Genomic DNA, 8,804 nt, shown 5'->3' with positions numbered 1-8,804 from the left:
CCCGCACCGCCACGGCCTCTGGATCGACCTCTCCGACCTGTCTCCTCCCTCTTCTTCAAGGATCCGAAGACCGCCAAGTTCCGCGCGCCCTCGCGTCGTCTCTGCCGCGCCTTCTGCCTCGTCTTCATGTCCTGGGGGCACTAGGTGAGCAGCTTCCCCTCCCTGCTCTGTCCCATCACGCATCGATCCCCGTAGATGTCGTTACGTCCCTGCCAATGCCGCGTACTCCGTGCTCCGGCCAAGGCTGGTGCTTCCTTTCGTGTTCGCGGTTACCCGTGCATCGCTCTGCTCCGGATCCCTAGTGTTCTTCACCACACGCATGCAGCAGCGTCAGTGCCTCGCCTCCATTCGCGCACATGCTCAGGGCCTCGCCCAACTCCTACCCGAAACCTCGCCATCGCCCGAGGCGAGCACGAGCTCGTCCTCGAGAGAACTCGCGCGCACACACCCTGCAGTTGGTCCGCATGCACACACACACACACACACACACACCTATACCACATTCCGCACGCCCGCCGTGGCTCTGCATTGCAAGCCGTCGCCGTCTAGCTCGTCACTGTCGGCGCCGGTGATTTTCTGTGTTGTCATGGCAAAAGGCTCGGCCTTCTGGCTCTGGTTCAAAAGGAACCAGGCGCCCACTCCATACTCACCCGTCCTCCTTAGCGCAGTAGTTGACCACGCATGCCCGCACCGGGGAGACCCGGGTTCGATCCCCCGCGGGTTGGGTTTGATTCCCCCTTTTTTTTGCAATATGCGTGAGGATGACAAGCGCGTCCCACCTGCCATACACACACACCGCAGAGCCCCACTCATCATCCTCTCTGTCCACACGCCCCTCTCCACACCCACACTCCTGCCAGCTCAGCACCCCAGGCCCTCTCGTCATTGAGAGTGGTTGGCCTAGCCCGTGTTCCTTGTTGTTTTAATTTCTTTTGCATATTTACAGGGAATGCCATCATCTTGCATTGCTCATATTTAAATAACCATGCATCGGATTAAAATGTTTTATATATGAAAAATGCTTAGAATTTCATCTAGTTTCATAATATGCAATTTTCATCCATGTTTAAAGTGTGTAAACCTGTTGTTTGTTTAATGTTGCTTAAATGCCATGTTAAAATGAAATATTTCATAACTAATTAACCGTAGCTCCGAATTTAATAAAATTTATATGTAAATGGGGTAGAAAAATGCGTAGTTTAACATGGTGTGCTCTTCTTGCATGTTTAACAACCCTAAAAATATGGTTTAGGGCAGAACAGTACCAAATCCATAAATATGCATGTGGGGATTTCCGGAATTGTTGTTTGTTTATTTCCGACCTCATTTAAACTTGACTAGATAGTTAGTTTATTTCCGACCTTGGTTTTACCATTTGCACTAACAACCTATAACCTTCCCTTGGGTTTTTGCGAGCCCGAGGGTCATCTTTATTTTAAACCCCCCTGGGCCAGTGCTCCTCTGAGTGTTGGTCCGAGACGGGCAGCCTGCGGGGCCACCTCGAGGCAACTCGAGGGTTGGTTTTACTCGTAGCTTGACCTATTCGGTGTGCCCTGAGAACGAGATATGTGCAGCTCCTATCGGGATTTGTCGGCACATCGGGCGGCTTTGCTGGTCTTGTTTTACCTTGTTGAAATGTCTTGTAACCGGGATTCCGAGTCTGATCGGGTCTTCCCGCTAGAAGGAATATCCTTCGTTGACCGTGAGAGCTTGTCATGGGCTAAGTTGGGACACCCCTGCAGGGATTTGAACTTTCGAAAGCCGTGCCCGCGGTTATGGGCAGATGCGAATTTGTTAATGTCCGGTTGTAGAAAACCCGAAGTTGATCTTAATTAAAATACATCAACCGTGTGTGTAGCCGTGATGGTCTCTTTTCGGCGGTGTCCGGGAAGTGAACACGGTGTTGGTGTAATGCTTGACGTAGGTTGTACTAGGATCACTTCTTCATCATAGTTTCTCGACCGTGCTTTTGCCTTCTCTTCTCGCTCTCATTTGCGTATGTTAGCCACCATATATGCTAGTCGCTTGCTGCAGCTCCACATCATACCTTTGCCCTTCCTATAAGCTTAAATAGTCTTGATCGCGAGGGTATGAGATTGCTGAGTCCCTATGACTCACAGATACTTCCAAAACCAGCTTGCAGGTGCCGTTGAACCGTGCAGGTGACGCAACCGAGCTCAAGGCGGAGCTCTATGAAGTTCTCGTTCTTTGTGTTGTTCCGTTTCCAGTTGATCAATAGTGGAGCCCAGTTGGGGTCGATCGGGGATCTGTGTAGCATTTGGGGTAGTCTTCTTTTATTTTGGTTCCTAAGTCGGACCTTGATTGTATCTGGATGAATGTAATGCTTTATTCATGTATCATGTGAAGTGGCGATTGTAAGCCAACTATGTATCTTTTTCCCTTATGTATTACATTGGTTGTGTGAAGATTACCTCACTTGCGACATTGCTTTCAATGCGGTTATGCCTCTAAGTTGTGCTTCTACACGTGGGAGATATAGCCGCATCGAGGGCGTTTCATGAAGCCAAGCGGAGTCGTCGGCGACAAACACGAGCGCGCCGAGACGGATCTCGTGACCCTCAGTCAAACCTCCTCCTGGAACCATGATGATGGGGATTGGAAAAATTGCAACTTCTCCAATAAGTCGCTAAGACACCTGCCCCACGGTGGGCGCCAACTGTCGTGGATCTAAGACTGACAGTAGAATGGGGGGTAAGTATGAGGAGGCGAGATCCTAGCTATGGAGGAGTTGTACACACGAGTTTACGAGTTCAGGCCCTTCTCAGAGGAAGTAACAGCCCTAGGTCTCGGAGCCCTAAGGCGGTCGACTGAATATATGTGTGTGAATTACAGAAAGTGCAAACCCTTGTCCCAGATGAGGGGGTGGCTTATATAGAGTGCGTCAGGACCCCAGCTCCCCTCCGTTACACAGGGGTCAATGCTCTTAAAGGAAAGGCGTTACTGGTAACGTCTACAGTAAAGTGTCATAAATGCTCATGATGCTATGGTTTAAGTCCTGACCGTTGCAGAGTGGAGGGTTCCTCATCTTCTGGTGGTCGAGTGTCTTCAAGGTGGTCAAGTGAGCGCGTCTCCACGGTCGAGTGGATGATGGTTTCTCTTCGACTACTTCTGATTCTTTGTAGACATGTCCTTGGGGAGGGTATGTTGGACTGGTCCATGACCCTACCCTAGGTACATAGCTTCATCAGCGCCCCCCTTTTTCCTTCTCCTCCTCTCTCCCTTACTTCCCTCTCCAACTCCAACAAGGAAAAGGAGGAGTCCTACTCCCAGTGGGAGTAGGACTCCCTCCCTGGCGCGCCCTCCTCCAGGCCGGCCGCCTCCCCCTTGCTCCTTTATATGCAGGGGCAGGGGGCACCCTAGAACACACAAGTTGATATGTTGATCTATTCCAGCTGTGTGCGGTGCCCCCCTCCACCATATTCCACCTCGGTTATATCGTAGCGGTGCTGAGGCGAAGCCCTGCGCTGGTAGCAACATCATCACCGTCATCACGCCGTCGTGCTGTCGAAACTCTCTCGTGAATCTTTGCTGGATCGGATTTCGTTGGACGTCATCGAGCTGAACGTGTGCTGAACTCGGAGGTGCCGTACGTTTGGTACTTGGATCGGTCGGATCATGAAGACGTACGACTACATCAACCGCGTTGTGCTAACGCTTCCGGTTTCGGTCAACGAGGGTACGTGGACACACTCTCCCCTCTCGTTGTTATGTGTCACCATTATCCTGAGTGTAGGCATGTATTCCGAATATAGTCATACGTGCTTATGGAAAAGAACTTGTATAACATCTTTTGTCCTACCCTCCCGTGGCAGCGGGGTCCTATTGGAAACTAAGGGATATTAAGACCTCCTTTTAATAGAGTACCGGACCAAAACATTAGCACTTAGTGAATACATGAACTCCTCAAACTACGGTCATCACCGGGAGTGGTCCCGACTATTGTCACTCCCGGATTGCCGGATCATAACACGTAGTAGGTGACTATAACTTGCAATATCGACTCAAAAAGACAAATATATTCATGAAAACATAATAGGTTCAGATCTGAGATCATGGCACTCGGGCCCTAGTGACAAGCATTAGGCATAGCAAAGTCATAGCAACATCAATCTTAGAACATAGTGGATACTAGGGATCAAACCCTAACAAAACTAACTCAATTACATGGTAAATCTCAACCAACCCATCACCGTCCAGCCAGCCTACAATGAGATTACTCATGCATGGCGGTGAGCATCATGAAATTGGTGGTGGAGGATGGTTGATGATGACGATGGCGATGGATTCCCCTCTCCGGAGCCCCGAACGGACTCCAGATATGCCCTCCCGAGGAAGAACAGGGCTTGGCGGTGGCTCTATATCGTAAAACACGATGAATCCTTCTCTGACTTTTTTCTCCCCGAAAAAGAATATATGGAGTTGGAGTTGAGGTTGGTGGAGGTCCAGGGGGGCCGCAAGGTCGGGTGGCGCACCCCCACCCTTGTGGCCCGGGTGTGGCCCCCCTTCACTTATTCTTTCGCCAATATTTTTTATTAATTCCAAAACTTATCTCCGTGAAGTTTCAGATCATTCCGAGAACTTTTTATTCTGCACAAAAATAACACCATGGCAATTCTGCTAAAAACAACGTCAGTTCGGGTTAGTTCCATTCAAATCATGCAAGTTAGAGTCCAAAGCAAGGGCAAAAGAGTTTGGGAAACTAGATATGATGGAGAAGTATCAACTCTCCCAAGCTTAACCCATTGCTTGTCCTCAAGCAATTCAGTTGACAAACTGAAAGTGACAAAGAAAAACTTTTACAAACTCTGTTTGGTCTTGTTGTTTCAAATATGTAAAGCCAACATTATTCAAGTTTTAGGCATAGATTATGAACTAACCATATTCACAATAAAATTTAGGTCTCACGTTTACTCATATCAATGGCATAATCAACTAGCGAGCAATAATAATAAATCTGGGATGACAACACTTTCTCAAAACAATCATGATATGATATAACAAGATGGTATCTCGCTAGCCCTTTCCGAGACCGCAAAACATAAATGCAGAGCACCCTTGAAGATCAAGGACTGACTAGACATTGTAATTCATGGTAAAAGAGATCCAGTCACAGTCATACTTAATATAAATTAATAACAATGCATACAAATGATAGTGGTGCTCTCTAACTGGTACTTTTTATAAGAGGAGGATGACTCAGCAATAAAAGTAAATAGATAGGCCCTTCGTAGAGGGAAGCAGGGATTTGCAGAGGTGCCAGAGCTCGAGTTCTGAAATAGAGGTAAATAATATTTTGAGCGGTATGCTTTCATTGTCAACATAACAACCAAGAGATCTCGGTATCTTCCATGCTACATACATTATAGGCGGTTCCCAAGCAGAATGGTAAAGTTTATACTCCCCCACCACCAACAAGTACACTCCATGGCTGGTCCGAAACAATGGGTACCTGATACGTCCATTTTGCATCATGCTTTTATATCGATATTTATTGCATTATGGGATGTTATTGCACATTATGTCACAATACTTATGCATATTCTCTCTTATTTTACAAGGTTTACATGAAGAGGGGGAATGCCGACAGCTGGAATTCTGGGCTGGAAAAGGAGCAAATATTAGAGACCTACTCTGCACAGCTCCAAAAGTCCTGAAACTTCACGGAAGTTATTTCCAGAATATATCAAAAATACTGAGCGAAGAAAGTTCCAGAGGGGGCCCACACCCTAGCCACGAGGGTGGGGGCGCGCACTACCCCCCTGGGCGCGCCCCTGCCTCATGGGCCCCCTGGTGGCCCTCCGATGCCCATCTATCTGCTATATGAGGTCTTTCGTCCGAGAAAAAAAATCATAAGCTAGCTCATGGGACGAAACTCCGCCACCACGAGGCAGAACCTTGGCGGAACCAATCTAGGGCTCCGGCGGAGCTGTTCTGCTGGGGAAACTTCCCTCCGGGAGGGGGAAATCATCACCATCGTCATCACCAACGATCCTCTCATCAGGAGGGGGTCAATCTCCATCAACATCTTCACCAGCACCATCTCATCTCAAACCCTAGTTCCCCTCTTGTATCCAATCTTTGTACCCAAACCTCAGATTGGTACCTGTGGGTTTCTAGTAGTGTTGATTACTCCTTGTAGTTGATGCTAGTTGGTTTATTTGGTGGAAGATCATATGTTCAGATCCATTATGCATATTAATACCCCTCTGATTATGAACATGAATATGCATTGTGAGTAGTTACGTTTGTTCCTGAGGACATGGGAGAAGTCTTGCTATAAGTAGTCATGTGAGTTTGGTATTCGTTTGAGATTTTGATGAGATGTATGTTGTCATCCCTCTAGTGGTGTCATGTGAATGTCGACTACATGACACTTCACCATTGTTTGGGCCTAGAGGGAGGCATTGGGAAGTAATAAGTAGATGATGGGTTGCTAAAGTGACAGAAGCTTAAACCCTAGTTTACGTGTTGCTTCGTAAGGGGCTGATTTGGATCCATATGTTTCATGCTATGGTTAGGTTTACCTTAATACTTCTGTTGTAGTCGCGGATGCTTGCAATGGGGGTTAATCATAAGTGGGATGCTTGTCCAAGTAAGGACAGTACCCAAGCACCGGTCCACCCACATATCAAATTATCAAAGCACCGAACGCGAATCATATGAACGTGATGAAAACTAGCTTGACGATAATTCCCATGTGTCCTCGGGAGCGCTTTCCTTCATATAAGAGTTTGTCCAGGCCTGTCCTTTACTACAAAAAGGATTGGGCTATCTTGCTGCACCTTATTTACTTTTATTACTTGCTACTCGTTACAAATTACCTTATCACAAAACTATCTGTTACCGATAATTTCAGTGCTTGCAGAGAATACCTTACTGAAAACTGCTTATCATTTCCTTCTGCTCCTCGTTGGTTTCGACACTCTTACTTATCGAAAAGGCTACAATAGATCCCCTACACTTGTGGGTCATCAGTATTGTCCAACTAACAACAATCCTGGGGGAGTTTTGTTTGCAATTATAATGATTTGCTTTGCTTTGAGCAAGGGACTGGGCATCCCGGTTACCGGCCATTTTCTCGTGAATGATGAGCAGAGTCCACTCATCGTGAGAATAACCCACCTAGCATGGAAGATATTGAAAACCCTAGTTGATACATGAGCTATTCGAGCATACAAAACAGATTATCATTTGAAGGTTTAGAGTTTGGCACATGCAAATTTACTTGGAACGGCAGGTAAATACCGCATATAGGAAGGTATAGTAGACTCATATGGAAGAACTTTGGGGTTTATGGAAGTGGATGCACAAGCAGTATTCCCTCTTAGTACAAGTGAAGGTTAGAGAGAGACTGGGAAGCGGCCAACTAGAGAACGACAACAGTCATAAACATGCGTTGAGATTAACCAACACTGAATGCAAGCATGAGTAGGATATAAATCACCATGAACATAAATATCATAGAGGCTATGTTGATTTTGTTTCAACTACATGCGTGAATTCTACCTCTTGAGCACTACGTTGGTTTTCCCTTGAAGAGGAAAGGGTGATGCAGCAAAGTAGCGTAAGTATTTCCCTCAGTTTTTGAGAACCAAGATATCAATCCAGTAGGAGACTACACGCAAGTCCCTCGTACCTACACAAACAAATAAGAACCTCGCAACCAACGCGATAAAGGGGTTGCCAATCCCTTCACGGTCACTTACGAGAGTGAGATCTGATAGAGATAATAATAATAATAAGATAAATATTTTTGGTATTTTTATGATATAGATTGAAAATAAAGATTGCAAAATAAAATAGATTGGAAACTTATATGATAAAAGATAGATGCTACCTCTTGAGCACTGCGTTGGATTTCCCCGAAGAGGAGAGGATGATGCAGCAAAGTAGCGTAAGTATTTCCCTCAGTTTTTGAGAACCAAGGTATCAATCCAGTAGGAGGCTACGCGTGATTCCCTTGTACCTACACAAAAACAATAGCTCAACGCAACCAACGCGCTTAGGGGTTGTCAATCCCTTCACGGTCACTTACGAAAGTGAGATCTGATAGAGAGGATAAATAATATTTTTGGTATTTTTGGTATAGAGATGAAAAGTGAAAAGTAAAAGGCAAAGTAAAAAGTAAAGCAATAATAAAGTGATGGAGATTGATATGATGAGAAAGAGACCCGGGGGCCATAGGTTTCACTAGTGGCTTCTCTCAAGAGCATAAGTATTCTACGGTGGGTGAACAAATTACTGTTGAGCAATTGACAGAATTGAGCATAGTTATGAGAATATCTAGGTATGATCATGTATATAGGCATCACGTCCGAGACAAGTAGATCGACTCCTGCCTGCATCTACTACTATTACTCCACTCATCGACCGCTATCCAGCATGCATCTAGAGTATTAAGTTAAAAACAGAGTAACGCCTTAAGCAAGATGACATGATGTAGAGGGATAGTTTCATGCAATATGATAAAAAAACATCTTGTTATCCTCGATGGCAACAATACAATACGTGCCTTGCTGCCCCTTCTGTCACTGGGAAAGGACACTGCAAGATCGAACCCAGAGCTAAGCACTTCTCCCATGGCAAGAAAACCAATCTAGTAGGCCAAACCAAACTGATAATTCGAAGAGACTTGCAAAGATAACCAATCATACATAAAAGAATTCATAGAAGATTCAAATATTATTCATAGATAGACTGGATCATAAACCCACAATTCATCGATCTCAACAAACACACCGCAAAAAGAAGATTACATCGAATAGATCTCCACGAGGGAGGGG

The sequence above is a fragment of the Triticum urartu genome, chromosome 5, assembly GCF_003073215.2.
Source record: "Triticum urartu cultivar G1812 chromosome 5, Tu2.1, whole genome shotgun sequence".
Classification (NCBI taxonomy): domain Eukaryota; kingdom Viridiplantae; phylum Streptophyta; class Magnoliopsida; order Poales; family Poaceae; genus Triticum; species Triticum urartu.
The sequence above is the reverse complement of the archived record's forward strand: the minus strand, read 5'-3'. Positions refer to the sequence as shown.